Genomic DNA, 25,730 nt, shown 5'->3' on the forward strand with positions numbered 1-25,730 from the left:
CCTGGAGAACTTATCATAAATAACGTGGCTCGTTGGTCTAGGAGTATGATTCTCGCTTAGGGTGCGAGAGGTCCCGGGTTCAAATCCCGGACGAGCCCAAGATACAATCATTGTTGAGATGTGTGTTTGCCAAGTATGATTTAAACATCAATCTAGTGAAAGAACAACCTGACAAGTTGGGGTTTTCTTCACACAGCCTATTATTCATTTGATGAAGACCCAAGAAAAACATTCTCTTTAAGCCAACTCCCAATTATATTGAACCCACTGAACTTTAACTTGACCAGTAGGTTAGTGAAAGACTCTCCACATTTGCTATTTGGTAATACCAGATCAAAATGTCATCCCTGAGTTTCATACATTTTGAAGAGTTATACAAGAGGCTCGTTGGTCTAGGAGTATGATTCTCGCTTTGGGTGCGAGAGGTCCCGGGTTCAAATCCCGGACGAGCCCTAGATAAACTCTTTGTTGAAATGTGTTCTTGCCAAGTATGAAAAAGACATAAATGAAGTGGAAAAAAAACCTGACAAGTTGGGGTTTCCTTCACACACAGCCTATTATTCATTTGATAAAGACCCAGGAAAATCATTCTCTTTCCGCCGACTCCCAATTATATTGAACCCACAGAACATTAACATGAACAGTCGGTTAGTGAAAGATCTCCACGTTTGCTGGTAGATAATACCAGATGAAAAGGTCACCCTTGAGTTTCATTATTTTTGAAGTCTAAAACAAGAGGCTCGTTGGTCTAAGAGTATGGTTATCTCTTTGGGTGCAAGAAATACTGGGTTCAAATCACAGACAAGCCCAGCTTTCATTGCTAAAAAGTACTTGTTCTAAAGTCACTTAATATAAATAATAAAGGTAAAATGAGGAGAATTATTTTTAACTATAGAGCAACTCAATCATTTGCAACACAACCTCACTCAAACATGAATTCTTCCCTCAACCAAATCTTGTTTATGTACCAACCCTTTAGTGTTTTAAATCTACTGTGAACTAAAAATCAAAGAGTAAGGACCTCATGTTCTTGTTACATACATGAGCATAACATATACACTCAATGTCATGGAAATCTTGATAATGATCCTCAAAGGATTGCCATGTTGATTGAAAAGAACAAGGTTACTAGCTGGTTGTCAAAAATACTAACTAAATCAACAATACAAAATGAAACATAGCCTCTTTTTTATCTTAGGACAACATAATAAACTGTGGAAGTTATGGCTTGAATTTTTTAGTTTCCTGATGAACTAATATTTATAAATGTGGCTCGTTGGTCTAGGAGTATGATTCTCGCTTAGGGTGCGAGAGGTCCCGGGTTCAAATCCCGGACGAGCCCAAGATATAATCATTGTTGAGATGTGTGTTTTTTAAGTATGATAAGCACATCAATCAAATGAAAGGACAACCTGACTATTTTAGGTTTTCTTGACACACAGCCTATTATTCATTTGATAAAGTCCCAAGAAAAACATTCTCTTTAAGCCAACTCCCAATTAAATTGAACCCACTGAACTTTAACTTGAACAGTAGGTTAGTGAAAGATCTCCACGTTTGCTACTTGGTAATACCAGATGAAAAGGTCATCCCTGAGTTTCATGAATTTTGAAGACATATACAAGAGGGTCATTGGCCTAGGAACATGGTTATCGCTTTGGGTGCAAGAGATACGGGGTTCAAATCCCAGTCGAGCACAGCCTTCATTGCTAGAAAGTACTTGTTCTGAAGTCACTTAATATAAATAAAGGGCAATTGAGGAGAATGATTTCTATTCAAAGAGGAACTCAATCATTTGCAACACAACCTCACTCAAACATTAATTTTTTCCCTCAACTAAATCTTGTTTCTATGCCAACTCTTTAGGTTTTTTAAATCTACTGTGTACTAAAAATCAAAGAGTAAGGACAAAATGTTCTTGTTACATACACGAGCATAACAGATACACTCAATGTCATGGACATCTTGACAATGATCCTCAAAGGATTGCCATGTTGATTGAAAAGAACAAGGTTACTAGCTGGTTGTCAAAAATACTAACTAAATCAACAATACAAAATGAAACATAGCCTCTTTTTTTATCTTAGGACAACATAATAAACTGTGGAAGTTTTGGCTTGAATTTTTTAGTTTCCTGATGAACTTATATTTATAAATGTGGCTCGTTGGTCTAGGAGTATGATTCTCGCTTAGGGTGCGAGAGGTCCCGGGTTCAAATCCCGGACGAGCCCAGGATACAATCATTGTTGAGATGTGTGTTTCCCAAGTATGATAAGCACATCAATGAAATGAAAGGACAACCTGACTAGTTGGGGTTTTCTTGACACACAGCCTATTATTCATTTTATAAAGACCCAAGAAAAACATTCTCTTTAAGCCAACTCCCAATTATATTGAACCCACTGAACTTTTAACTTGAACAGTAGGTTAGTGAAAGATCTCCACGTTTGCTAGTTGGTAATACCAGATGAAAAGGTCATCCCTGAGTTTCATGAATTTTGAAGACATATATAAGAGGGTCATTGGTCTAGGAACATGGTTATCGCTTTGGGTGCAAGAGATACGGGGTTCAAATCCCAGTCGAGCACAGCCTTCATTGCTAGAAAGTACTTGTTCTGAAGTCACTAAATATAAATAAAGGGCAATTGAGGAGAATGAGTTCTATTCAAAGAGGAACTCAATCATTTGCAACACAACCTCACTCAAACATTAATTTTTTCCCTCAACTAAATCTTGTTTCTATGCAAACTCTTTAGGTTTTTTAAATCTACTGTGTACTAAAAATCAAAGAGTAAAGACAAAATGTTCTTGTTACATACACGAGCATAACAGATACACTCAATGTCATGGAAATCTTGACAATGATCCTCAAAGGATTGCCATGTTGATTGAAAAGAACAAGGTCACTAGCTGGTTGTCAAAAATACTAACTAAATCAACAATACAAAATGAAACATAGCCTCTTTTTTATCTTAGGACAACATAATAAACTGTGGAAGTTTTGGCTTGAATTTTTTTGTTTCCTGGAGAACTTATCATAAATAACGTGGCTCGTTGGTCTAGGAGTATGATTCTCGCTTAGGGTGCGAGAGGTCCCGGGTTCAAATCCCGGACGAGCCCAAGATACAATCATTGTTGAGATGTGTGTTTGCCAAGTATGATTTAAACATCAATCTAGTGAAAGAACAACCTGACAAGTTGGGGTTTTCTTCACACAGCCTATTATTCATTTGATGAAGACCCAAGAAAAACATTCTCTTTAAGCCAACTCCCAATTATATTGAACCCACTGAACTTTAACTTGACCAGTAGGTTAGTGAAAGACTCTCCACATTTGCTATTTGGTAATACCAGATCAAAATGTCATCCCTGAGTTTCATACATTTTGAAGAGTTATACAAGAGGCTCGTTGGTCTAGGAGTATGATTCTCGCTTTGGGTGCGAGAGGTCCCGGGTTCAAATCCCGGACGAGCCCTAGATAAACTCTTTGTTGAAATGTGTTCTTGCCAAGTATGAAAAAGACATAAATGAAGTGGAAAAAAAACCTGACAAGTTGGGGTTTCCTTCACACACAGCCTATTATTCATTTGATAAAGACCCAGGAAAATCATTCTCTTTCCGCCGACTCCCAATTATATTGAACCCACAGAACATTAACATGAACAGTCGGTTAGTGAAAGATCTCCACGTTTGCTGGTAGATAATACCAGATGAAAAGGTCACCCTTGAGTTTCATTATTTTTGAAGTCTAAAACAAGAGGCTCGTTGGTCTAAGAGTATGGTTATCTCTTTGGGTGCAAGAAATACTGGGTTCAAATCACAGACAAGCCCAGCTTTCATTGCTAAAAAGTACTTGTTCTAAAGTCACTTAATATAAATAATAAAGGTAAAATGAGGAGAATTATTTTTAACTATAGAGCAACTCAATCATTTGCAACACAACCTCACTCAAACATGAATTCTTCCCTCAACCAAATCTTGTTTATGTACCAACCCTTTAGTGTTTTAAATCTACTGTGAACTAAAAATCAAAGAGTAAGGACCTCATGTTCTTGTTACATACATGAGCATAACATATACACTCAATGTCATGGAAATCTTGATAATGATCCTCAAAGGATTGCCATGTTGATTGAAAAGAACAAGGTTACTAGCTGGTTGTCAAAAATACTAACTAAATCAACAATACAAAATGAAACATAGCCTCTTTTTTATCTTAGGACAACATAATAAACTGTGGAAGTTATGGCTTGAATTTTTTAGTTTCCTGATGAACTTATATTTATAAATGTGGCTCGTTGGTCTAGGAGTATGATTCTCGCTTAGGGTGCGAGAGGTCCCGGGTTCAAATCCCGGACGAGCCCAAGATATAATCATTGTTGAGATGTGTGTTTCCCAAGTATGATAAGCACATCAATCAAATGAAAGGACAACCTGACTATTTTAGGTTTTCTTGACACACAGCCTATTATTCATTTGATAAAGTCCCAAGAAAAACATTCTCTTTAAGCCAACTCCCAATTAAATTGAACCCACTGAACTTTAACTTGAACAGTAGGTTAGTGAAAGATCTCCACGTTTGCTACTTGGTAATACCAGATGAAAAGGTCATCCCTGAGTTTCATGAATTTTGAAGACATATACAAGAGGGTCATTGGCCTAGGAACATGGTTATCGCTTTGGGTGCAAGACATACGGGGTTCAAATCCCAGTCGAGCACAGCCTTCATTGCTAGAAAGTACTTGTTCTGAAGTCACTTAATATAAATAAAGGGCAATTGAGGAGAAAGAGTTCTATTCAAAGAGGAACTCAATCATTTGCAACACAACCTCACTCAAACATTAATTTTTTCCCTCAACTAAATCTTGTTTCTATGCCAACTCTTTAGGTTTTTTAAATCTACTGTGTACTAAAAATCAAAGAGTAAGGACAAAATGTTCTTGTTACATACACGAGCATAACAGATACACTCAATGTCATGGACATCTTGACAATGATCCTCAAAGGATTGCCATGTTGATTGAAAAGAACAAGGTTACTAGCTGGTTGTCAAAAATACTAACTAAATCAACAATACAAAATGAAACATAGCCTCTTTTTTTTATCTTAGGACAACATAATAAACTGTGGAAGTTTTGGCTTGAATTTTTTAGTTTCCTGATGAACTTATATTTATAAATGTGGCTCGTTGGTCTAGGAGTATGATTCTCGCTTAGGGTGCGAGAGGTCCCGGGTTCAAATCCCGGACGAGCCCAGGATACAATCATTGTTGAGATGTGTGTTTCCCAAGTATGATAAGCACATCAATGAAATGAAAGGACAACCTGACTAGTTGGCGTTTTCTTGACACACAGCCTATTATTCATTTGATAAAGACCCAAGAAAAACATTCTCTTTAAGCCAACTCCCAATTATATTGAACCCACTGAACTTTAACTTGAACAGTAGGTTAGTGAAAGATCTCCACGTTTGCTAGTTGGTAATACCAGATGAAAAGGTCATCCCTGAGTTTCATGAATTTTGAAGACATATACAAGAGGGTCATTGGTCTAGGAACATGGTTATCGCTTTGGGTGCAAGAGATACGGGGTTCAAATCCCAGTTGAGCACAGCCTTCATTGCTAGAAAGTACTTGTTCTGAAGTCACTTAATATAAATAAAGGGCAATTGAGGAGAATGAGTTCTATTCAAAGAGGAACTCAATCATTTGCAACACAACCTCACTCAAACATTAATTTTTTCCCTCAACTAAATCTTGTTTCTATGCAAACTCTTTAGGTTTTTTAAATCTACTGTGTACTAAAAATCAAAGAGTAAAGACAAAATGTTCTTGTTACATACACGAGCATAACAGATACACTCAATGTCATGGAAATCTTGACAATGATCCTCAAAGGATTGCCATGTTGATTGAAAAGAACAAGGTCACTAGCTGGTTGTCAAAAATACTAACTAAATCCACAATACAAAATGAAACATAGCCTCTTTTTTATCTTAGGACAACATAATAAACTGTGGAAGTTTTGGCTTGAATTTTTTTGTTTCCTGGAGAACTTATCATAAATAACGTGGCTCGTTGGTCTAGGAGTATGATTCTCGCTTAGGGTGCGAGAGGTCCCGGGTTCAAATCCCGGACGAGCCCAAGATACAATCATTGTTGAGATGTGTGTTTGCCAAGTATGATTTAAACATCAATCTAGTGAAAGAACAACCTGACAAGTTGGGGTTTTCTTCACACAGCCTATTATTCATTTGATGAAGACCCAAGAAAAACATTCTCTTTAAGCCAACTCCCAATTATATTGAACCCACTGAACTTTAACTTGACCAGTAGGTTAGTGAAAGACTCTCCACATTTGCTATTTGGTAATACCAGATCAAAATGTCATCCCTGAGTTTCATACATTTTGAAGAGTTATACAAGAGGCTCGTTGGTCTAGGAGTATGATTCTCGCTTTGGGTGCGAGAGGTCCCGGGTTCAAATCCCGGACGAGCCCTAGATAAACTCTTTGTTGAAATGTGTTCTTGCCAAGTATGAAAAAGACATAAATGAAGTGGAAAAAAAACCTGACAAGTTGGGGTTTCCTTCACACACAGCCTATTATTCATTTGATAAAGACCCAGGAAAATCATTCTCTTTCCGCCGACTCCCAATTATATTGAACCCACAGAACATTAACATGAACAGTCGGTTAGTGAAAGATCTCCACGTTTGCTGGTAGATAATACCAGATGAAAAGGTCACCCTTGAGTTTCATTATTTTTGAAGTCTAAAACAAGAGGCTCGTTGGTCTAGGAGTATGGTTATCTCTTTGGGTGCAAGAAATACTGGGTTCAAATCACAGACAAGCCCAGCTTTCATTGCTAAAAAGTACTTGTTCTAAAGTCACTTAATATAAATAATAAAGGTAAAATGAGGAGAATTATTTTTAACTATAGAGCAACTCAATCATTTGCAACACAACCTCACTCAAACATGAATTCTTCCCTCAACCAAATCTTGTTTATGTACCAACCCTTTAGTGTTTTAAATCTACTGTGAACTAAAAATCAAAGAGTAAGGACCTCATGTTCTTGTTACATACATGAGCATAACATATACACTCAATGTCATGGAAATCTTGATAATGATCCTCAAAGGATTGCCATGTTGATTGAAAAGAACAAGGTTACTAGCTGGTTGTCAAAAATACTAACTAAATCAACAATACAAAATGAAACATAGCCTCTTTTTTATCTTAGGACAACATAATAAACTGTGGAAGTTATGGCTTGAATTTTTTAGTTTCCTGATGAACTAATATTTATAGATGTGGCTCGTTGGTCTAGGAGTATGATTCTCGCTTAGGGTGCGAGAGGTCCCGGGTTCAAATCCCGGACGAGCCCAAGATATAATCATTGTTGAGATGTGTGTTTCCCAAGTATGATAAGCACATCAATCAAATGAAAGGACAACCTGACTATTTTAGGTTTTCTTGACACACAGCCTATTATTCATTTGATAAAGTCCCAAGAAAAACATTCTCTTTAAGCCAACTCCCAATTAAATTGAACCCACTGAACTTTAACTTGAACAGTAGGTTAGTGAAAGATCTCCACGTTTGCTACTTGGTAATACCAGATGAAAAGGTCATCCCTGAGTTTCATGAATTTTGAAGACATATACAAGAGGGTCATTGGCCTAGGAACATGGTTATCGCTTTGGGTGCAAGAGATACGGGGTTCAAATCCCAGTCGAGCACAGCCTTCATTGCTAGAAAGTACTTGTTCTGAAGTCACTTAATATAAATAAAGGGCAATTGAGGAGAATGATTTCTATTCAAAGAGGAACTCAATCATTTGCAACACAACCTCACTCAAACATTAATTTTTTCCCTCAACTAAATCTTGTTTCTATGCCAACTCTTTAGGTTTTTTAAATCTACTGTGTACTAAAAATCAAAGAGTAAGGACAAAATGTTCTTGTTACATACACGAGCATAACAGATACACTCAATGTCATGGACATCTTGACAATGATCCTCAAAGGATTGCCATGTTGATTGAAAAGAACAAGGTTACTAGCTGGTTGTCAAAAATACTAACTAAATCAACAATACAAAATGAAACATAGCCTCTTTTTTTATCTTAGGACAACATAATAAACTGTGGAAGTTTTGGCTTGAATTTTTTAGTTTCCTGATGAACTTATATTTATAAATGTGGCTCGTTGGTCTAGGAGTATGATTCTCGCTTAGGGTGCGAGAGGTCCCGGGTTCAAATCCCGGACGAGCCCAGGATACAATCATTGTTGAGCTGTGTGTTTCCCAAGTATGATAAGCACATCAATGAAATGAAAGGACAACCTGACTAGTTGGGGTTTTCTTGACACACAGCCTATTATTCATTTTATAAAGACCCAAGAAAAACATTCTCTTTAAGCCAACTCCCAATTATATTGAACCCACTGAACTTTTAACTTGAACAGTAGGTTAGTGAAAGATCTCCACGTTTGCTAGTTGGTAATACCAGATGAAAAGGTCATCCCTGAGTTTCATGAATTTTGAAGACATATACAAGAGGGTCATTGGTCTAGGAACATGGTTATCGCTTTGGGTGCAAGAGATACGGGGTTCTAATCCCAGTCGAGCACAGCCTTCATTGCTAGATAGTACTTGTTCTAAAGTCACTTAATATAAATAAAAGGGCAATTGAGGAGAATGAGTTCTATTCAAAGAGGAACTCAATCATTTGCAACACAACCTCACTCAAACATTATTTTTTTCCCTCAACTAAATCTTGTTTCTATGCCAACTCTTTAGGTTTTTTAAATCTACTGTGTACTAAAAATCAAAGAGTAAGGACAAAATGTTCTTGTTACATACACGAGCATAACAGATACACTCAATGTCATGGAAATCTTGACAATGATCCTCAAAGGATTGCCATGTTGATTGAAAAGAACAAGGTCACTAGCTGGTTGTCAAAAATACTAACTAAATCAACAATACAAAATGAAACATAGCCTCTTTTTTATCTTAGGACAACATAATAAACTGTGGAAGTTTTGGCTTGAATTTTTTTGTTTCCTGGAGAACTTATCATAAATAACGTGGCTCGTTGGTCTAGGAGTATGATTCTCGCTTAGGGTGCGAGAGGTCCCGGGTTCAAATCCCGGACGAGCCCAAGATACAATCATTGTTGAGATGTGTGTTTGCCAAGTATGATTTAAACATCAATCTAGTGAAAGAACAACCTGACAAGTTGGGGTTTTCTTCACACAGCCTATTATTCATTTGATGAAGACCCAAGAAAAACATTCTCTTTAAGCCAACTCCCAATTATATTGAACCCACTGAACTTTAACTTGACCAGTAGGTTAGTGAAAGACTCTCCACATTTGCTATTTGGTAATACCAGATCAAAATGTCATCCCTGAGTTTCATACATTTTGAAGAGTTATACAAGAGGCTCGTTGGTCTAGGAGTATGATTCTCGCTTTGGGTGCGAGAGGTCCCGGGTTCAAATCCCGGACGAGCCCTAGATAAACTCTTTGTTGAAATGTGTTCTTGCCAAGTATGAAAAAGACATAAATGAAGTGGAAAAAAAACCTGACAAGTTGGGGTTTCCTTCACACACAGCCTATTATTCATTTGATAAAGACCCAGGAAAATCATTCTCTTTCCGCCGACTCCCAATTATATTGAACCCACAGAACATTAACATGAACAGTCGGTTAGTGAAAGATCTCCACGTTTGCTGGTAGATAATACCAGATGAAAAGGTCACCCTTGAGTTTCATTATTTTTGAAGTCTAAAACAAGAGGCTCGTTGGTCTAGGAGTATGGTTATCTCTTTGGGTGCAAGAAATACTGGGTTCAAATCACAGACAAGCCCAGCTTTCATTGCTAAAAAGTACTTGTTCTAAAGTCACTTAATATAAATAATAAAGGTAAAATGAGGAGAATTATTTTTAACTATAGAGCAACTCAATCATTTGCAACACAACCTCACTCAAACATGAATTCTTCCCTCAACCAAATCTTGTTTATGTACCAACCCTTTAGTGTTTTAAATCTACTGTGAACTAAAAATCAAAGAGTAAGGACCTCATGTTCTTGTTACATACATGAGCATAACATATACACTCAATGTCATGGAAATCTTGATAATGATCCTCAAAGGATACCCATGTTGATTGAAAAGAACAAGGTTACTAGCTGGTTGTCAAAAATACTAACTAAATCAACAATACAAAATGAAACATAGCCTCTTTTTTATCTTAGGACAACATAATAAACTGTGGAAGTTATGGCTTGAATTTTTTAGTTTCCTGATGAACTAATATTTATAAATGTGGCTCGTTGGTCTAGGAGTATGATTCTCGCTTAGGGTGCGAGAGGTCCCGGGTTCAAATCCCGGACGAGCCCAAGATATAATCATTGTTGAGATGTGTGTTTCCCAAGTATGATAAGCACATCAATCAAATGAAAGGACAACCTGACTATTTTAGGTTTTCTTGACACACAGCCTATTATTCATTTGATAAAGTCCCAAGAAAAACATTCTCTTTAAGCCAACTCCCAATTAAATTGAACCCACTGAACTTTAACTTGAACAGTAGGTTAGTGAAAGATCTCCACGTTTGCTACTTGGTAATACCAGATGAAAAGGTCATCCCTGAGTTTCATGAATTTTGAAGACATATACAAGAGGGTCATTGGCCTAGGAACATGGTTATCGCTTTGGGTGCAAGAGATACGGGGTTCAAATCCCAGTCGAGCACAGCCTTCATTGCTAGAAAGTACTTGTTCTGAAGTCACTTAATATAAATAAAGGGCAATTGAGGAGAATGATTTCTATTCAAAGAGGAACTCAATCATTTGCAACACAACCTCACTCAAACATTAATTTTTTCCCTCAACTAAATCTTGTTTCTATGCCAACTCTTTAGGTTTTTTAAATCTACTGTGTACTAAAAATCAAAGAGTAAGGACAAAATGTTCTTGTTACATACACGAGCATAACAGATACACTCAATGTCATGGACATCTTGACAATGATCCTCAAAGGATTGCCATGTTGATTGAAAAGAACAAGGTTACTAGCTGGTTGTCAAAAATACTAACTAAATCAACAATACAAAATGAAACATAGCCTCTTTTTTATCTTAGGACAACATAATAAACTGTGGAAGTTTTGGCTTGAATTTTTTAGTTTCCTGATGAACTTATATTTATAAATGTGGCTCGTTGGTCTAGGAGTATGATTCTCGCTTAGGGTGCGAGAGGTCCCGGGTTCAAATCCCGGACGAGCCCAGGATACAATCATTGTTGAGCTGTGTGTTTCCCAAGTATGATAAGCACATCAATGAAATGAAAGGACAACCTGACTAGTTGGGGTTTTCTTGACACACAGCCTATTATTCATTTTATAAAGACCCAAGAAAAACATTCTCTTTAAGCCAACTCCCAATTATATTGAACCCACTGAACTTTTAACTTGAACAGTAGGTTAGTGAAAGATCTCCACGTTTGCTAGTTGGTAATACCAGATGAAAAGGTCATCCCTGAGTTTCATGAATTTTGAAGACATATACAAGAGGGTCATTGGTCTAGGAACATGGTTATCGCTTTGGGTGCAAGAGATACGGGGTTCTAATCCCAGTCGAGCACAGCCTTCATTGCTAGATAGTACTTGTTCTAAAGTCACTTAATATAAATAAAAGGGCAATTGAGGAGAATGAGTTCTATTCAAAGAGGAACTCAATCATTTGCAACACAACCTCACTCAAACATTATTTTTTTCCCTCAACTAAATCTTGTTTCTATGCCAACTCTTTAGGTTTTTTAAATCTACTGTGTACTAAAAATCAAAGAGTAAGGACAAAATGTTCTTGTTACATACACGAGCATAACAGATACACTCAATGTCATGGAAATCTTGACAATGATCCTCAAAGGATTGCCATGTTGATTGAAAAGAACAAGGTCACTAGCTGGTTGTCAAAAATACTAACTAAATCAACAATACAAAATGAAACATAGCCTCTTTTTTATCTTAGGACAACATAATAAACTGTGGAAGTTTTGGCTTGAATTTTTTTGTTTCCTGGAGAACTTATCATAAATAACGTGGCTCGTTGGTCTAGGAGTATGATTCTCGCTTAGGGTGCGAGAGGTCCCGGGTTCAAATCCCGGACGAGCCCAAGATACAATCATTGTTGAGATGTGTGTTTGCCAAGTATGATTTAAACGTCAATCTAGTGAAAGAACAACCTGACAAGTTGGGGTTTTCTTCACACAGCCTATTATTCATTTGATGAAGACCCAAGAAAAACATTCTATTTAAGCCAACTCCCAATTATATTGAACCCACTGAACTTTAACTTGACCAGTAGGTTAGTGAAAGACTCTCCACATTTGCTATTTGGTAATACCAGATCAAAATGTCATCCCTGAGTTTCATACATTTTGAAGAGTTATACAAGAGGCTCGTTGGTCTAGGAGTATGATTCTCGCTTTGGGTGCGAGAGGTCCCGGGTTCAAATCCCGGACGAGCCCTAGATAAACTCTTTGTTGAAATGTGTTCTTGCCAAGTATGAAAAAGACATAAATGAAGTGGAAAAAAAACCTGACAAGTTGGGGTTTCCTTCACACACAGCCTATTATTCATTTGATAAAGACCCAGGAAAATCATTCTCTTTCCGCCGACTCCCAATTATATTGAACCCACAGAACATTAACATGAACAGTCGGTTAGTGAAAGATCTCCACGTTTGCTGGTAGATAATACCAGATGAAAAGGTCACCCTTGAGTTTCATTATTTTTGAAGTCTAAAACAAGAGGCTCGTTGGTCTAAGAGTATGGTTATCTCTTTGGGTGCAAGAAATACTGGGTTCAAATCACAGACAAGCCCAGCTTTCATTGCTAAAAAGTACTTGTTCTAAAGTCACTTAATATAAATAATAAAGGTAAAATGAGGAGAATTATTTTTAACTATAGAGCAACTCAATCATTTGCAACACAACCTCACTCAAACATGAATTCTTCCCTCAACCAAATCTTGTTTATGTACCAACCCTTTAGTGTTTTAAATCTACTGTGAACTAAAAATCAAAGAGTAAGGACCTCATGTTCTTGTTACATACATGAGCATAACATATACACTCAATGTCATGGAAATCTTGATAATGATCCTCAAAGGATTGCCATGTTGATTGAAAAGAACAAGGTTACTAGCTGGTTGTCAAAAATACTAACTAAATCAACAATACAAAATGAAACATAGCCTCTTTTTTATCTTAGGACAACATAATAAACTGTGGAAGTTATGGCTTGAATTTTTTAGTTTCCTGATGAACTTATATTTATAAATGTGGCTCGTTGGTCTAGGAGTATGATTCTCGCTTAGGGTGCGAGAGGTCCCGGGTTCAAATCCCGGACGAGCCCAAGATATAATCATTGTTGAGATGTGTGTTTCCCAAGTATGATAAGCACATCAATCAAATGAAAGGACAACCTGACTATTTTAGGTTTTCTTGACACACAGCCTATTATTCATTTGATAAAGTCCCAAGAAAAACATTCTCTTTAAGCCAACTCCCAATTAAATTGAACCCACTGAACTTTAACTTGAACAGTAGGTTAGTGAAAGATCTCCACGTTTGCTACTTGGTAATACCAGATGAAAAGGTCATCCCTGAGTTTCATGAATTTTGAAGACATATACAAGAGGGTCATTGGCCTAGGAACATGGTTATCGCTTTGGGTGCAAGACATACGGGGTTCAAATCCCAGTCGAGCACAGCCTTCATTGCTAGAAAGTACTTGTTCTGAAGTCACTTAATATAAATAAAGGGCAATTGAGGAGAATGAGTTCTATTCAAAGAGGAACTCAATCATTTGCAACACAACCTCACTCAAACATTAATTTTTTCCCTCAACTAAATCTTGTTTCTATGCCAACTCTTTAGGTTTTTTAAATCTACTGTGTACTAAAAATCAAAGAGTAAGGACAAAATGTTCTTGTTACATACACGAGCATAACAGATACACTCAATGTCATGGACATCTTGACAATGATCCTCAAAGGATTGCCATGTTGATTGAAAAGAACAAGGTTACTAGCTGGTTGTCAAAAATACTAACTAAATCAACAATACAAAATGAAACATAGCCTCTTTTTTTTATCTTAGGACAACATAATAAACTGTGGAAGTTTTGGCTTGAATTTTTTAGTTTCCTGATGAACTTAAATTTATAAATGTGGCTCGTTGGTCTAGGAGTATGATTCTCGCTTGGGGTGCGAGAGGTCCCGGGTTCAAATCCCGGACGAGCCCAGGATACAATCATTGTTGAGATGTTTGTTTCCCAAGTATGATAAGCACATCAATGAAATGAAAGGACAACCTGACTAGTTGGCGTTTTCTTGACACACAGCCTATTATTCATTTGATAAAGACCCAAGAAAAACATTCTCTTTAAGCCAACTCCCAATTATATTGAACCCACTGAACTTTAACTTGAACAGTAGGTTAGTGAAAGATCTCCACGTTTGCTAGTTGGTAATACCAGATGAAAAGGTCATCCCTGAGTTTCATGAATTTTGAAGACATATACAAGAGGGTCATTGGTCTAGGAACATGGTTATCGCTTTGGGTGCAAGAGATACGGGGTTCAAATCCCAGTTGAGCACAGCCTTCATTGCTAGAAAGTACTTGTTCTGAAGTCACTTAATATAAATAAAGGGCAATTGAGGAGAATGAGTTCTATTCAAAGAGGAACTCAATCATTTGCAACACAACCTCACTCAAACATTAATTTTTTCCCTCAACTAAATCTTGTTTCTATGCAAACTCTTTAGGTTTTTTAAATCTACTGTGTACTAAAAATCAAAGAGTAAAGACAAAATGTTCTTGTTACATACACGAGCATAACAGATACACTCAATGTCATGGAAATCTTGACAATGATCCTCAAAGGATTGCCATGTTGATTGAAAAGAACAAGGTCACTAGCTGGTTGTCAAAAATACTAACTAAATCCACAATACAAAATGAAACATAGCCTCTTTTTTATCTTAGGACAACATAATAAACTGTGGAAGTTTTGGCTTGAATTTTTTTGTTTCCTGGAGAACTTATCATAAATAACGTGGCTCGTTGGTCTAGGAGTATGATTCTCGCTTAGGGTGCGAGAGGTCCCGGGTTCAAATCCCGGACGAGCCCAAGATACAATCATTGTTGAGATGTGTGTTTGCCAAGTATGATTTAAACATCAATCTAGTGAAAGAACAACCTGACAAGTTGGGGTTTTCTTCACACAGCCTATTATTCATTTGATGAAGACCCAAGAAAAACATTCTCTTTAAGCCAACTCCCAATTATATTGAACCCACTGAACTTTAACTTGACCAGTAGGTTAGTGAAAGACTCTCCACATTTGCTATTTGGTAATACCAGATCAAAATGTCATCCCTGAGTTTCATACATTTTGAAGAATTATATAAGAGGCTCGTTGGTCTAGGAGTATGATTCTCGCTTTGGGTGCGAGAGGTCCCGGGTTCAAATCCCGGACAAGCCCTGGATAAACTCTTTGTTGAAATGTGTTCTTGCCAAGTATGAAAAAGACATAAATGAAGTGGAAAAAAAAACCTGACAAGTTTGGGTTTCCTTCACACACACCCTATTATTCATTTGATAAAGACCCAGGAAAATCATTCTCTTTCCGCCGACTCCCAATTATATTGAACCCACAGAACATTAACATGAACAGTCGGTTAGTGAAAGATCTCCACGTTTGCTGGTAGATAATACCAGATGAAAAGGTCACCCTTGAGTTTCATTATTTTTGAAGTCTAAAACAAGAGGCTCGTTGGTCTAGGAGTATGGTTATCTCTTTGGGTGCAAGAAATACTGGGTTCAAATCACAGACAAGCCCAGCTTTCATTGCTAAAAAGTACTTGTTCTAAAGTCACTTAATATAAATAATAAAGGTAAAATGAGGAGAATTATTTTTAACTATAGAGCAACTCAATCATTTGCAACACAACCTCACTCAAACATGAATTCTTCCCTCAACCAAATCTTGTTTATGTACCAACCCTTTAGTGTTTTAAATCTACTGTGAACTAAAAATCAAAGAGTAAGGACCTCATGTTCTTGTTACATACATGAGCATAACATATACACTCAATGTCATGGAAATCTTGATAATGATCCTCAAAGGATTGCCATGTTGATTGAAAAGAACAAGGTTACTAGCTGGTTGTCAAAAATACTAACTAAATCAACAATACAAAATGAAACATAGCCTCTTTTTTATCTTAGGACAACATAATAAACTGTGGAAGTTATGGCTTGAATTTTTTAGTTTCCTGATGAACTAATATTTATAAATGTGGCTCGTTGGTCTAGGAGTATGATTCTCGCTTAGGGTGCGAGAGGTCCCGGGTTCAAATCCCGGACGAGCCCAAGATATAATCATTGTTGAGATGTGTGTTTCCCAAGTATGATAAGCACATCAATCAAATGAAAGGACAACCTGACTATTTTAGGTTTTCTTGACACACAGCCTATTATTCATTTGATAAAGTCCCAAGAAAAACATTCTCTTTAAGCCAACTCCCAATTAAATTGAACCCACTGAACTTTAACTTGAACAGTAGGTTAGTGAAAGATCTCCACGTTTGCTACTTGGTAATACCAGATGAAAAGGTCATCCCTGAGTTTCATGAATTTTGAAGACATATACAAGAGGGTCATTGGCCTAGGAACATGGTTATCGCTTTGGGTGCAAGAGATACGGGGTTCAAATCCCAGTTGAGCACAGCCTTCATTGCTAGAAAGTACTTGTTCTGAAGTCACTAAATATAAATAAAGGGCAATTGAGGAGAATGAGTTCTATTCAAAGAGGAACTCAATCATTTGCAACACAACCTCACTCAAACATTAATTTTTTCCCTCAACTAAATCTTGTTTCTATGCAAACTCTTTAGGTTTTTTAAATCTACTGTGTACTAAAAATCAAAGAGTAAAGACAAAATGTTCTTGTTACATACACGAGCATAACAGATACACTCAATGTCATGGAAATCTTGACAATGATCCTCAAAGGATTGCCATGTTGATTGAAAAGAACAAGGTCACTAGCTGGTTGTCAAAAATACTAACTAAATCAACAATACAAAATGAAACATAGCCTCTTTTTTATCTTAGGACAACATAATAAACTGTGGAAGTTTTGGCTTGAATTTTTTTGTTTCCTGGAGAACTTATCATAAATAACGTGGCTCGTTGGTCTAGGAGTATGATTCTCACTTAGGGTGCGAGAGGTCCCGGGTTCAAATCCCGGACGAGCCCAAGATACAATCATTGTTGAGATGTGTGTTTGCCAAGTATGATTTAAACATCAATCTAGTGAAAGAACAACCTGACAAGTTGGGGTTTTCTTCACACAGCCTATTATTCATTTGATGAAGACCCAAGAAAAACATTCTCTTTAAGCCAACTCCCAATTATATTGAACCCACTGAACTTTAACTTGACCAGTAGGTTAGTGAAAGACTCTCCACATTTGCTATTTGGTAATACCAGATCAAAATGTCATCCCTGAGTTTCATACATTTTGAAGAGTTATACAAGAGGCTCGTTGGTCTAGGAGTATGATTCTCGCTTTGGGTGCGAGAGGTCCCGGGTTCAAATCCCGGACGAGCCCTAGATAAACTCTTTGTTGAAATGTGTTCTTGCCAAGTATGAAAAAGACATAAATGAAGTGGAAAAAAAACCTGACAAGTTGGGGTTTCCTTCACACACAGCCTATTATTCATTTGATAAAGACCCAGGAAAATCATTCTCTTTCCGCCGACTCCCAATTATATTGAACCCACAGAACATTAACATGAACAGTCGGTTAGTGAAAGATCTCCACGTTTGCTGGTAGATAATACCAGATGAAAAGGTCACCCTTGAGTTTCATTATTTTTGAAGTCTAAAACAAGAGGCTCGTTGGTCTAAGAGTATGGTTATCTCTTTGGGTGCAAGAAATACTGGGTTCAAATCACAGACAAGCCCAGCTTTCATTGCTAAAAAGTACTTGTTCTAAAGTCACTTAATATAAATAATAAAGGTAAAATGAGGAGAATTATTTTTAACTATAGAGCAACTCAATCATTTGCAACACAACCTCACTCAAACATGAATTCTTCCCTCAACCAAATCTTGTTTATGTACCAACCCTTTAGTGTTTTAAATCTACTGTGAACTAAAAATCAAAGAGTAAGGACCTCATGTTCTTGTGTACATACATGAGCATAACATATACACTCAATGTCATGGAAATCTTGATAATGATCCTCAAAGGATTGCCATGTTGATTGAAAAGAACAAGGTTACTAGCTGGTTGTCAAAAATACTAACTAAATCAACAATACAAAATGAAACATAGCCTCTTTTTTATCTTAGGACAACATAATAAACTGTGGAAGTTATGGCTTGAATTTTTTAGTTTCCTGATGAACTTATATTTATAAATGTGGCTCGTTGGTCTAGGAGTATGATTCTCGCTTAGGGTGCGAGAGGTCCCGGGTTCAAATCCCGGACGAGCCCAAGATATAATCATTGTTGAGATGTGTGTTTCCCAAGTATGATAAGCACATCAATCAAATGAAAGGACAACCTGACTATTTTAGGTTTTCTTGACACACAGCCTATTATTCATTTGATAAAGTCCCAAGAAAAACATTCTCTTTAAGCCAACTCCCAATTAAATTGAACCCACTGAACTTTAACTTGAACAGTAGGTTAGTGAAAGATCTCCACGTTTGCTACTTGGTAATACCAGATGAAAAGGTCATCCCTGAGTTTCATGAATTTTGAAGACATATACAAGAGGGTCATTGGCCTAGGAACATGGTTATCGCTTTGGGTGCAAGACATACGGGGTTCAAATCCCAGTCGAGCACAGCCTTCATTGCTAGAAAGTACTTGTTCTGAAGTCACTTAATATAAATAAAGGGCAATTGAGGAGAAAGAGTTCTATTCAAAGAGGAACTCAATCATTTGCAACACAACCTCACTCAAACATTAATTTTTTCCCTCAACTAAATCTTGTTTCTATGCCAACTCTTTAGGTTTTTTAAATCTACTGTGTACTAAAAATCAAAGAGTAAGGACAAAATGTTCTTGTTACATACACGAGCATAACAGATACACTCAATGTCATGGACATCTTGACAATGATCCTCAAAGGATTGCCATGTTGATTGAAAAGAACAAGGTTACTAGCTGGTTGTCAAAAATACTAACTAAATCAACAATACAAAATGAAACATAGCCTCTTTTTTTTATCTTAGGACAACATAATAAACTGTGGAAGTTTTGGCTTGAATTTTTTAGTTTCCTGATGAACTTATATTTATAAATGTGGCTCGTTGGTCTAGGAGTATGATTCTCGCTTAGGGTGCGAGAGGTCCCGGGTTCAAATCCCGGACGAGCCCAGGATACAATCATTGTTGAGATGTGTGTTTCCCAAGTATGATAAGCACATCAATGAAATGAAAGGACAACCTGACTAGTTGGCGTTTTCTTGACACACAGCCTATTATTCATTTGATAAAGACCCAAGAAAAACATTCTCTTTAAGCCAACTCCCAATTATATTGAACCCACTGAACTTTAACTTGAACAGTAGGTTAGTGAAAGATCTCCACGTTTGCTAGTTGGTAATACCAGATGAAAAGGTCATCCCTGAGTTTCATGAATTTTGAAGACATATACAAGAGGGTCATTGGTCTAGGAACATGGTTATCGCTTTGGGTGCAAGAGATACGGGGTTCAAATCCCAGTTGAGCACAGCCTTCATTGCTAGAAAGTACTTGTTCTGAAGTCACTTAATATAAATAAAGGGCAATTGAGGAGAATGAGTTCTATTCAAAGAGGAACTCAATCATTTGCAACACAACCTCACTCAAACATTAATTTTTTCCCTCAACTAAATCTTGTTTCTATGCAAACTCTTTAGGTTTTTTAAATCTACTGTGTACTAAAAATCAAAGAGTAAAGACAAAATGTTCTTGTTACATACACGAGCATAACAGATACACTCAATGTCATGGAAATCTTGACAATGATCCTCAAAGGATTGCCATGTTGATTGAAAAGAACAAGGTCACTAGCTGGTTGTCAAAAATACTAACTAAATCCACAATACAAAATGAAACATAGCCTCTTTTTTATCTTAGGACAACATAATAAACTGTGGAAGTTTTGGCTTGAATTTTTTTGTTTCCTGGAGAACTTATCATAAATAACGTGGCTCGTTGGTCTAGGAGTATGATTCTCGCTTAGGGTGCGAGAGGTCCCGGGTTCAAATCCCGGACGAGCCCAAGATACAATCATTGTTGAGATGTGTGTTTGCCAAGTATGATTTAAACATCAATCTAGTGAAAGAACAACCTGACAAGTTGGGGTTTTCTTCACACAGCCTATTATTCATTTGATGAAGACCCAAGAAAAACATTCTCTTTAAGCCAACTCCCAATTATATTGAACCCACTGAACTTTAACTTGACCAGTAGGTTAGTGAAAGACTCTCCACATTTGCTATTTGGTAATACCAGATCAAAATGTCATCCCTGAGTTTCATACATTTTGAAGAGTTATACAAGAGGCTCGTTGGTCTAGGAGTATGATTCTCGCTTTGGGTGCGAGAGGTCCCGGGTTCAAATCCCGGACGAGCCCTAGATAAACTCTTTGTTGAAATGTGTTCTTGCCAAGTATGAAAAAGACATAAATGAAGTGGAAAAAAAACCTGACAAGTTGGGGTTTCCTTCACACACAGCCTATTATTCATTTGATAAAGACCCAGGAAAATCATTCTCTTTCCGCCGACTCCCAATTATATTGAACCCACAGAACATTAACATGAACAGTCGGTTAGTGAAAGATCTCCACGTTTGCTGGTAGATAATACCAGATGAAAAGGTCACCCTTGAGTTTCATTATTTTTGAAGTCTAAAACAAGAGGCTCGTTGGTCTAGGAGTATGGTTATCTCTTTGGGTGCAAGAAATACTGGGTTCAAATCACAGACAAGCCCAGCTTTCATTGCTAAAAAGTACTTGTTCTAAAGTCACTTAATATAAATAATAAAGGTAAAATGAGGAGAATTATTTTTAACTATAGAGCAACTCAATCATTTGCAACACAACCTCACTCAAACATGAATTCTTCCCTCAACCAAATCTTGTTTATGTACCAACCCTTTAGTGTTTTAAATCTACTGTGAACTAAAAATCAAAGAGTAAGGACCTCATGTTCTTGTTACATACATGAGCATAACATATACACTCAATGTCATGGAAATCTTGATAATGATCCTCAAAGGATTGCCATGTTGATTGAAAAGAACAAGGTTACTAGCTGGTTGTCAAAAATACTAACTAAATCAACAATACAAAATGAAACATAGCCTCTTTTTTATCTTAGGACAACATAATAAACTGTGGAAGTTATGGCTTGAATTTTTTAGTTTCCTGATGAACTTATATTTATAAATGTGGCTCGTTGGTCTAGGAGTATGATTCTCGCTTAGGGTGCGAGAGGTCCCGGGTTCAAATCCCGGACGAGCCCAAGATATAATCATTGTTGAGATGTGTGTTTCCCAAGTATGATAAGCACATCAATCAAATGAAAGGACAACCTGACTATTTTAGGTTTTCTTGACACACAGCCTATTATTCATTTGATAAAGTCCCAAGAAAAACATTCTCTTTAAGCCAACTCCCAATTAAATTGAACCCACTGAACTTTAACTTGAACAGTAGGTTAGTGAAAGATCTCCACGTTTGCTACTTGGTAATACCAGATGAAAAGGTCATCCCTGAGTTTCATGAATTTTGAAGACATATACAAGAGGGTCATTGGCCTAGGAACATGGTTATCGCTTTGGGTGCAAGACATACGGGGTTCAAATCCCAGTCGAGCACAGCCTTCATTGCTAGAAAGTACTTGTTCTGAAGTCACTTAATATAAATAAAGGGCAATTGAGGAGAATGAGTTCTATTCAAAGAGGAACTCAATCATTTGCAACACAACCTCACTCAAACATTAATTTTTTCCCTCAACTAAATCTTGTTTCTATGCCAACTCTTTAGGTTTTTTAAATCTACTGTGTACTAAAAATCAAAGAGTAAGGACAAAATGTTCTTGTTACATACACGAGCATAACAGATACACTCAATGTCATGGACATCTTGACAATGATCCTCAAAGGATTGCCATGTTGATTGAAAAGAACAAGGTTACTAGCTGGTTGTCAAAAATACTAACTAAATCAACAATACAAAATGAAACATAGCCTCTTTTTTTTATCTTAGGACAACATAATAAACTGTGGAAGTTTTGGCTTGAATTTTTTAGTTTCCTGATGAACTTATATTTATAAATGTGGCTCGTTGGTCTAGGAGTATGATTCTCGCTTAGGGTGCGAGAGGTCCCGGGTTCAAATCCCGGACGAGCCCAGGATACAATCATTGTTGAGCTGTGTGTTTCCCAAGTATTATAAGCACATCAATGAAATGAAAGGACAACCTGACTAGTTGGGGTTTTCTTGACACACAGCCTATTATTCATTTTATAAAGACCCAAGAAAAACATTCTCTTTAAGCCAACTCCCAATTATATTGAACCCACTGAACTTTTAACTTGAACAGTAGGTTAGTGAAAGATCTCCACGTTTGCTAGTTGGTAATACCAGATGAAAAGGTCATCCCTGAGTTTCATGAATTTTGAAGACATATACAAGAGGGTCATTGGTCTAGGAACATGGTTATCGCTTTGGGTGCAAGAGATACGGGGTTCAAATCCCAGTTGAGCACAGCCTTCATTGCTAGAAAGTACTTGTTCTGAAGTCACTTAATATAAATAAAGGGCAATTGAGGAGAATGAGTTCTATTCAAAGAGGAACTCAATCATTTGCAACACAACCTCACTCAAACATTAATTTTTTCCCTCAACTAAATCTTGTTTCTATGCAAACTCTTTAGGTTTTTTAAATCTACTGTGTACTAAAAATCAAAGAGTAAAGACAAAATGTTCTTGTTACATACACGAGCATAACAGATACACTCAATGTCATGGAAATCTTGACAATGATCCTCAAAGGATTGCCATGTTGATTGAAAAGAACAAGGTCACTAGCTGGTTGTCAAAAATACTAACTAAATCAACAATACAAAATGAAACATAGCCTCTTTTTTATCTTAGGACAACATAATAAACTGTGGAAGTTTTGGCTTGAATTTTTTTGTTTCCTGGAGAACTTATCATAAATAACGTGGCTCGTTGGTCTAGGAGTATGATTCTCGCTTAGGGTGCGAGAGGTCCCGGGTTCAAATCCCGGACGAGCCCAAGATACAATCATTGTTGAGATGTGTGTTTGCCAAGTATGATATAAACATCAATCTAGTGAAAGAACAACCTGACAAGTTGGGGTTTTCTTCACACAGCCTATTATTCATTTGATGAAGACCCAAGAAAAACATTCTCTTTAAGCCAACTCCCAATTATATTGAACCCACTGAACTTTAACTTGACCAGTAGGTTAGTGAAAGACTCTCCACATTTGCTATTTGGTAATACCAGATCAAAATGTCATCCCTGAGTTTCATACATTTTGAAGAGTTATACAAGAGGCTCGTTGGTCTAGGAGTATGATTCTCGCTTTGGGTGCGAGAGGTCCCGGGTTCAAATCCCGGACGAGCCCTAGATAAACTCTTTGTTGAAATGTGTTCTTCTCAAGTATGAAAAAGACATAAATGAAGTGGAAAAAAAACCTGACAAGTTGGGGTTTCCTTCACACACAGCCTATTATTCATTTGATAAAGACCCAGGAAAATCATTCTCCTTCCGCCGACTCCCAATTATATTGAACCCACAGAACATTAACATGAACAGTCGGTTAGTGAAAGATCTCCACGTTTGCTGGTAGATAATACCAGATGAAAAGGTCACCCTTGAGTTTCATTATTTTTGAAGTCTAAAACAAGAGGCTCGTTGGTCTAGGAGTATGGTTATCTCTTTGGGTGCAAGAAATACTGGGTTCAAATCACAGACAAGCCCAGCTTTCATTGCTAAAAAGTACTTGTTCTAAAGTCACTTAATATAAATAATAAAGGTAAAATGAGGAGAATTATTTTTAACTTTAGAGCAACTCAATCATTTGCAACACAACCTCACTCAAACATGAATTCTTCCCTCAACCAAATCTTGTTTATGTACCAACCCTTTAGTGTTTTAAATCTACTGTGAACTAAAAATCAAAGAGTAAGGACCTCATGTTCTTGTTACATACATGAGCATAACATATACACTCAATGTCATGGAAATCTTGATAATGATCCTCAAAGGATTGCCATGTTGATTGAAAAGAACAAGGTTACTAGCTGGTTGTCAAAAATACTAACTAAATCAACAATACAAAATGAAACATAGCCTCTTTTTTATCTTAGGACAACATAATAAACTGTGGAAGTTATGGCTTGAATTTTTTAGTTTCCTGATGAACTTATATTTATAAATGTGGCTCGTTGGTCTAGGAGTATGATTCTCGCTTAGGGTGCGAGAGGTCCCGGGTTCAAATCCCGGACGAGCCCAAGATATAATCATTGTTGAGATGTGTGTTTCCCAAGTATGATAAGCACATCAATGAAATGAAAGGACAACCTGACTAGTTGGGGTTTTCTTGACACACAGCCTATTATTCATTTGATAAAGACCCAAGAAAAACATTCTCTTTAAGCCAACTCCCAATTATATTGAACCCACTGAACTTTAACTTGAACAGTAGGTTAGTGAAAGATCTCCACGTTTGCTAGTTGGTAATACCAGATGAAAAGGTCATCCCTGAGTTTCATGAATTTTGAAGACATATACAAGAGGGTCATTGGTCTAGGAACATGGTTATCGCTTTGGGTGCAAGAGATACGGGGTTCAAATCCCAGTCGAGCACAGCCTTCATTGCTAGATAGTACTTGTTCTAAAGTCACTTAATATAAATAAAAGGGCAATTGAGGAGAATGAGTTCTATTCAAAGAGGAACTCAATCATTTGCAACACAACCTCACTCAAACATTATTTTTTTCCCTCAACTAAATCTTGTTTCTATGCCAACTCTTTAGGTTTTTTAAATCTACTGTGTACTAAAAATCAAAGAGTAAGGACAAAATGTTCTTGTTACATACACGAGCATAACAGATACACTCAATGTCATGGAAACCTTGACAATGATCCTCAAAGGATTGCCATGTTGATTGAAAAGAACAAGGTCACTAGCTGGTTGTCAAAAATACTAACTAAATCAACAATACATAATGAAACATAGCCTCTTTTTTATCTTAGGACAACATAATAAACTGTGGAAGTTTTGGCTTGAATTTTTTAGTTTCCTGGAGAACTTATCATTAATAACGTGGCACGTTGGTCTAGGAGCATGATTCTCGCTAAGGGTGTGAGAGGTCCCGGGTTCAAATCCCGGACGAGCCCAAGATACAATCATTGTTGAGATGTGTGTTTGCCAAGTATGATTTAAACATCAATCTAGTGAAAGAACAACCTGACAAGTTGGGGTTTTCTTCACACAGCCTATTATTCATTTGATGAAGACCCAAGAAAAACATTCTCTTTAAGCCAACTCCCAATTATATTGAACCCACTGAACTTTAACTTGACCAGTAGGTTAGTGAAAGACTCTC

At 36.9% G+C, this 25,730-nt stretch overlaps 34 non-coding genes across 34 annotated transcripts; all 34 read left to right on the forward strand.

Annotated features, from left to right (window-relative positions):
- The first annotated feature begins 26 nt into the window (after nucleotides 1-26).
- trnap-agg (transfer RNA proline (anticodon AGG)) lies at nucleotides 27-98 on the forward strand. The gene has a single exon. It is a non-coding gene; the product is annotated as a tRNA-Pro (tRNA).
- A 283-nt stretch (nucleotides 99-381) lies between these two features.
- trnap-ugg (transfer RNA proline (anticodon UGG)) lies at nucleotides 382-453 on the forward strand. Its single transcript has one exon. It is a non-coding gene; the product is annotated as a tRNA-Pro (tRNA).
- An 817-nt stretch (nucleotides 454-1,270) lies between these two features.
- trnap-agg (transfer RNA proline (anticodon AGG)) lies at nucleotides 1,271-1,342 on the forward strand. Its single transcript has one exon. It is a non-coding gene; the product is annotated as a tRNA-Pro (tRNA).
- Nucleotides 1,343-2,159: 817 nt separating this feature from the next.
- On the forward strand, nucleotides 2,160-2,231 carry trnap-agg (transfer RNA proline (anticodon AGG)). The gene has a single exon. It is a non-coding gene; the product is annotated as a tRNA-Pro (tRNA).
- An 817-nt stretch (nucleotides 2,232-3,048) lies between these two features.
- Nucleotides 3,049-3,120, forward strand: trnap-agg (transfer RNA proline (anticodon AGG)). The gene has a single exon. It is a non-coding gene; the product is annotated as a tRNA-Pro (tRNA).
- Nucleotides 3,121-3,403: 283 nt separating this feature from the next.
- Nucleotides 3,404-3,475, forward strand: trnap-ugg (transfer RNA proline (anticodon UGG)). The gene has a single exon. It is a non-coding gene; the product is annotated as a tRNA-Pro (tRNA).
- Nucleotides 3,476-4,292: 817 nt separating this feature from the next.
- On the forward strand, nucleotides 4,293-4,364 carry trnap-agg (transfer RNA proline (anticodon AGG)). The gene has a single exon. It is a non-coding gene; the product is annotated as a tRNA-Pro (tRNA).
- Nucleotides 4,365-5,182: 818 nt separating this feature from the next.
- Nucleotides 5,183-5,254, forward strand: trnap-agg (transfer RNA proline (anticodon AGG)). Its single transcript has one exon. It is a non-coding gene; the product is annotated as a tRNA-Pro (tRNA).
- An 816-nt stretch (nucleotides 5,255-6,070) lies between these two features.
- Nucleotides 6,071-6,142, forward strand: trnap-agg (transfer RNA proline (anticodon AGG)). Its single transcript has one exon. It is a non-coding gene; the product is annotated as a tRNA-Pro (tRNA).
- A 283-nt stretch (nucleotides 6,143-6,425) lies between these two features.
- Nucleotides 6,426-6,497, forward strand: trnap-ugg (transfer RNA proline (anticodon UGG)). Its single transcript has one exon. It is a non-coding gene; the product is annotated as a tRNA-Pro (tRNA).
- An 817-nt stretch (nucleotides 6,498-7,314) lies between these two features.
- trnap-agg (transfer RNA proline (anticodon AGG)) lies at nucleotides 7,315-7,386 on the forward strand. Its single transcript has one exon. It is a non-coding gene; the product is annotated as a tRNA-Pro (tRNA).
- Nucleotides 7,387-8,203: 817 nt separating this feature from the next.
- Nucleotides 8,204-8,275, forward strand: trnap-agg (transfer RNA proline (anticodon AGG)). Its single transcript has one exon. It is a non-coding gene; the product is annotated as a tRNA-Pro (tRNA).
- An 818-nt stretch (nucleotides 8,276-9,093) lies between these two features.
- On the forward strand, nucleotides 9,094-9,165 carry trnap-agg (transfer RNA proline (anticodon AGG)). The gene has a single exon. It is a non-coding gene; the product is annotated as a tRNA-Pro (tRNA).
- A 283-nt stretch (nucleotides 9,166-9,448) lies between these two features.
- On the forward strand, nucleotides 9,449-9,520 carry trnap-ugg (transfer RNA proline (anticodon UGG)). Its single transcript has one exon. It is a non-coding gene; the product is annotated as a tRNA-Pro (tRNA).
- An 817-nt stretch (nucleotides 9,521-10,337) lies between these two features.
- trnap-agg (transfer RNA proline (anticodon AGG)) lies at nucleotides 10,338-10,409 on the forward strand. The gene has a single exon. It is a non-coding gene; the product is annotated as a tRNA-Pro (tRNA).
- An 816-nt stretch (nucleotides 10,410-11,225) lies between these two features.
- Nucleotides 11,226-11,297, forward strand: trnap-agg (transfer RNA proline (anticodon AGG)). Its single transcript has one exon. It is a non-coding gene; the product is annotated as a tRNA-Pro (tRNA).
- An 818-nt stretch (nucleotides 11,298-12,115) lies between these two features.
- On the forward strand, nucleotides 12,116-12,187 carry trnap-agg (transfer RNA proline (anticodon AGG)). The gene has a single exon. It is a non-coding gene; the product is annotated as a tRNA-Pro (tRNA).
- Nucleotides 12,188-12,470: 283 nt separating this feature from the next.
- Nucleotides 12,471-12,542, forward strand: trnap-ugg (transfer RNA proline (anticodon UGG)). Its single transcript has one exon. It is a non-coding gene; the product is annotated as a tRNA-Pro (tRNA).
- Nucleotides 12,543-13,359: 817 nt separating this feature from the next.
- Nucleotides 13,360-13,431, forward strand: trnap-agg (transfer RNA proline (anticodon AGG)). The gene has a single exon. It is a non-coding gene; the product is annotated as a tRNA-Pro (tRNA).
- An 818-nt stretch (nucleotides 13,432-14,249) lies between these two features.
- Nucleotides 14,250-14,321, forward strand: trnap-ggg (transfer RNA proline (anticodon GGG)). The gene has a single exon. It is a non-coding gene; the product is annotated as a tRNA-Pro (tRNA).
- An 816-nt stretch (nucleotides 14,322-15,137) lies between these two features.
- On the forward strand, nucleotides 15,138-15,209 carry trnap-agg (transfer RNA proline (anticodon AGG)). The gene has a single exon. It is a non-coding gene; the product is annotated as a tRNA-Pro (tRNA).
- Nucleotides 15,210-15,492: 283 nt separating this feature from the next.
- trnap-ugg (transfer RNA proline (anticodon UGG)) lies at nucleotides 15,493-15,564 on the forward strand. Its single transcript has one exon. It is a non-coding gene; the product is annotated as a tRNA-Pro (tRNA).
- An 818-nt stretch (nucleotides 15,565-16,382) lies between these two features.
- Nucleotides 16,383-16,454, forward strand: trnap-agg (transfer RNA proline (anticodon AGG)). Its single transcript has one exon. It is a non-coding gene; the product is annotated as a tRNA-Pro (tRNA).
- Nucleotides 16,455-17,270: 816 nt separating this feature from the next.
- trnap-agg (transfer RNA proline (anticodon AGG)) lies at nucleotides 17,271-17,342 on the forward strand. Its single transcript has one exon. It is a non-coding gene; the product is annotated as a tRNA-Pro (tRNA).
- Nucleotides 17,343-17,625: 283 nt separating this feature from the next.
- On the forward strand, nucleotides 17,626-17,697 carry trnap-ugg (transfer RNA proline (anticodon UGG)). The gene has a single exon. It is a non-coding gene; the product is annotated as a tRNA-Pro (tRNA).
- Nucleotides 17,698-18,515: 818 nt separating this feature from the next.
- On the forward strand, nucleotides 18,516-18,587 carry trnap-agg (transfer RNA proline (anticodon AGG)). Its single transcript has one exon. It is a non-coding gene; the product is annotated as a tRNA-Pro (tRNA).
- Nucleotides 18,588-19,405: 818 nt separating this feature from the next.
- Nucleotides 19,406-19,477, forward strand: trnap-agg (transfer RNA proline (anticodon AGG)). The gene has a single exon. It is a non-coding gene; the product is annotated as a tRNA-Pro (tRNA).
- Nucleotides 19,478-20,293: 816 nt separating this feature from the next.
- trnap-agg (transfer RNA proline (anticodon AGG)) lies at nucleotides 20,294-20,365 on the forward strand. Its single transcript has one exon. It is a non-coding gene; the product is annotated as a tRNA-Pro (tRNA).
- Nucleotides 20,366-20,648: 283 nt separating this feature from the next.
- trnap-ugg (transfer RNA proline (anticodon UGG)) lies at nucleotides 20,649-20,720 on the forward strand. Its single transcript has one exon. It is a non-coding gene; the product is annotated as a tRNA-Pro (tRNA).
- Nucleotides 20,721-21,537: 817 nt separating this feature from the next.
- Nucleotides 21,538-21,609, forward strand: trnap-agg (transfer RNA proline (anticodon AGG)). The gene has a single exon. It is a non-coding gene; the product is annotated as a tRNA-Pro (tRNA).
- An 818-nt stretch (nucleotides 21,610-22,427) lies between these two features.
- trnap-agg (transfer RNA proline (anticodon AGG)) lies at nucleotides 22,428-22,499 on the forward strand. Its single transcript has one exon. It is a non-coding gene; the product is annotated as a tRNA-Pro (tRNA).
- Nucleotides 22,500-23,316: 817 nt separating this feature from the next.
- On the forward strand, nucleotides 23,317-23,388 carry trnap-agg (transfer RNA proline (anticodon AGG)). Its single transcript has one exon. It is a non-coding gene; the product is annotated as a tRNA-Pro (tRNA).
- A 283-nt stretch (nucleotides 23,389-23,671) lies between these two features.
- Nucleotides 23,672-23,743, forward strand: trnap-ugg (transfer RNA proline (anticodon UGG)). The gene has a single exon. It is a non-coding gene; the product is annotated as a tRNA-Pro (tRNA).
- Nucleotides 23,744-24,560: 817 nt separating this feature from the next.
- On the forward strand, nucleotides 24,561-24,632 carry trnap-agg (transfer RNA proline (anticodon AGG)). The gene has a single exon. It is a non-coding gene; the product is annotated as a tRNA-Pro (tRNA).
- The last annotated feature ends 1,098 nt before the right edge of the window (nucleotides 24,633-25,730 follow it).

This window comes from Nothobranchius furzeri, chromosome 3 (genome assembly GCF_043380555.1).
Source record: "Nothobranchius furzeri strain GRZ-AD chromosome 3, NfurGRZ-RIMD1, whole genome shotgun sequence".
Classification (NCBI taxonomy): Eukaryota; Metazoa; Chordata; class Actinopteri; order Cyprinodontiformes; family Nothobranchiidae; genus Nothobranchius; species Nothobranchius furzeri.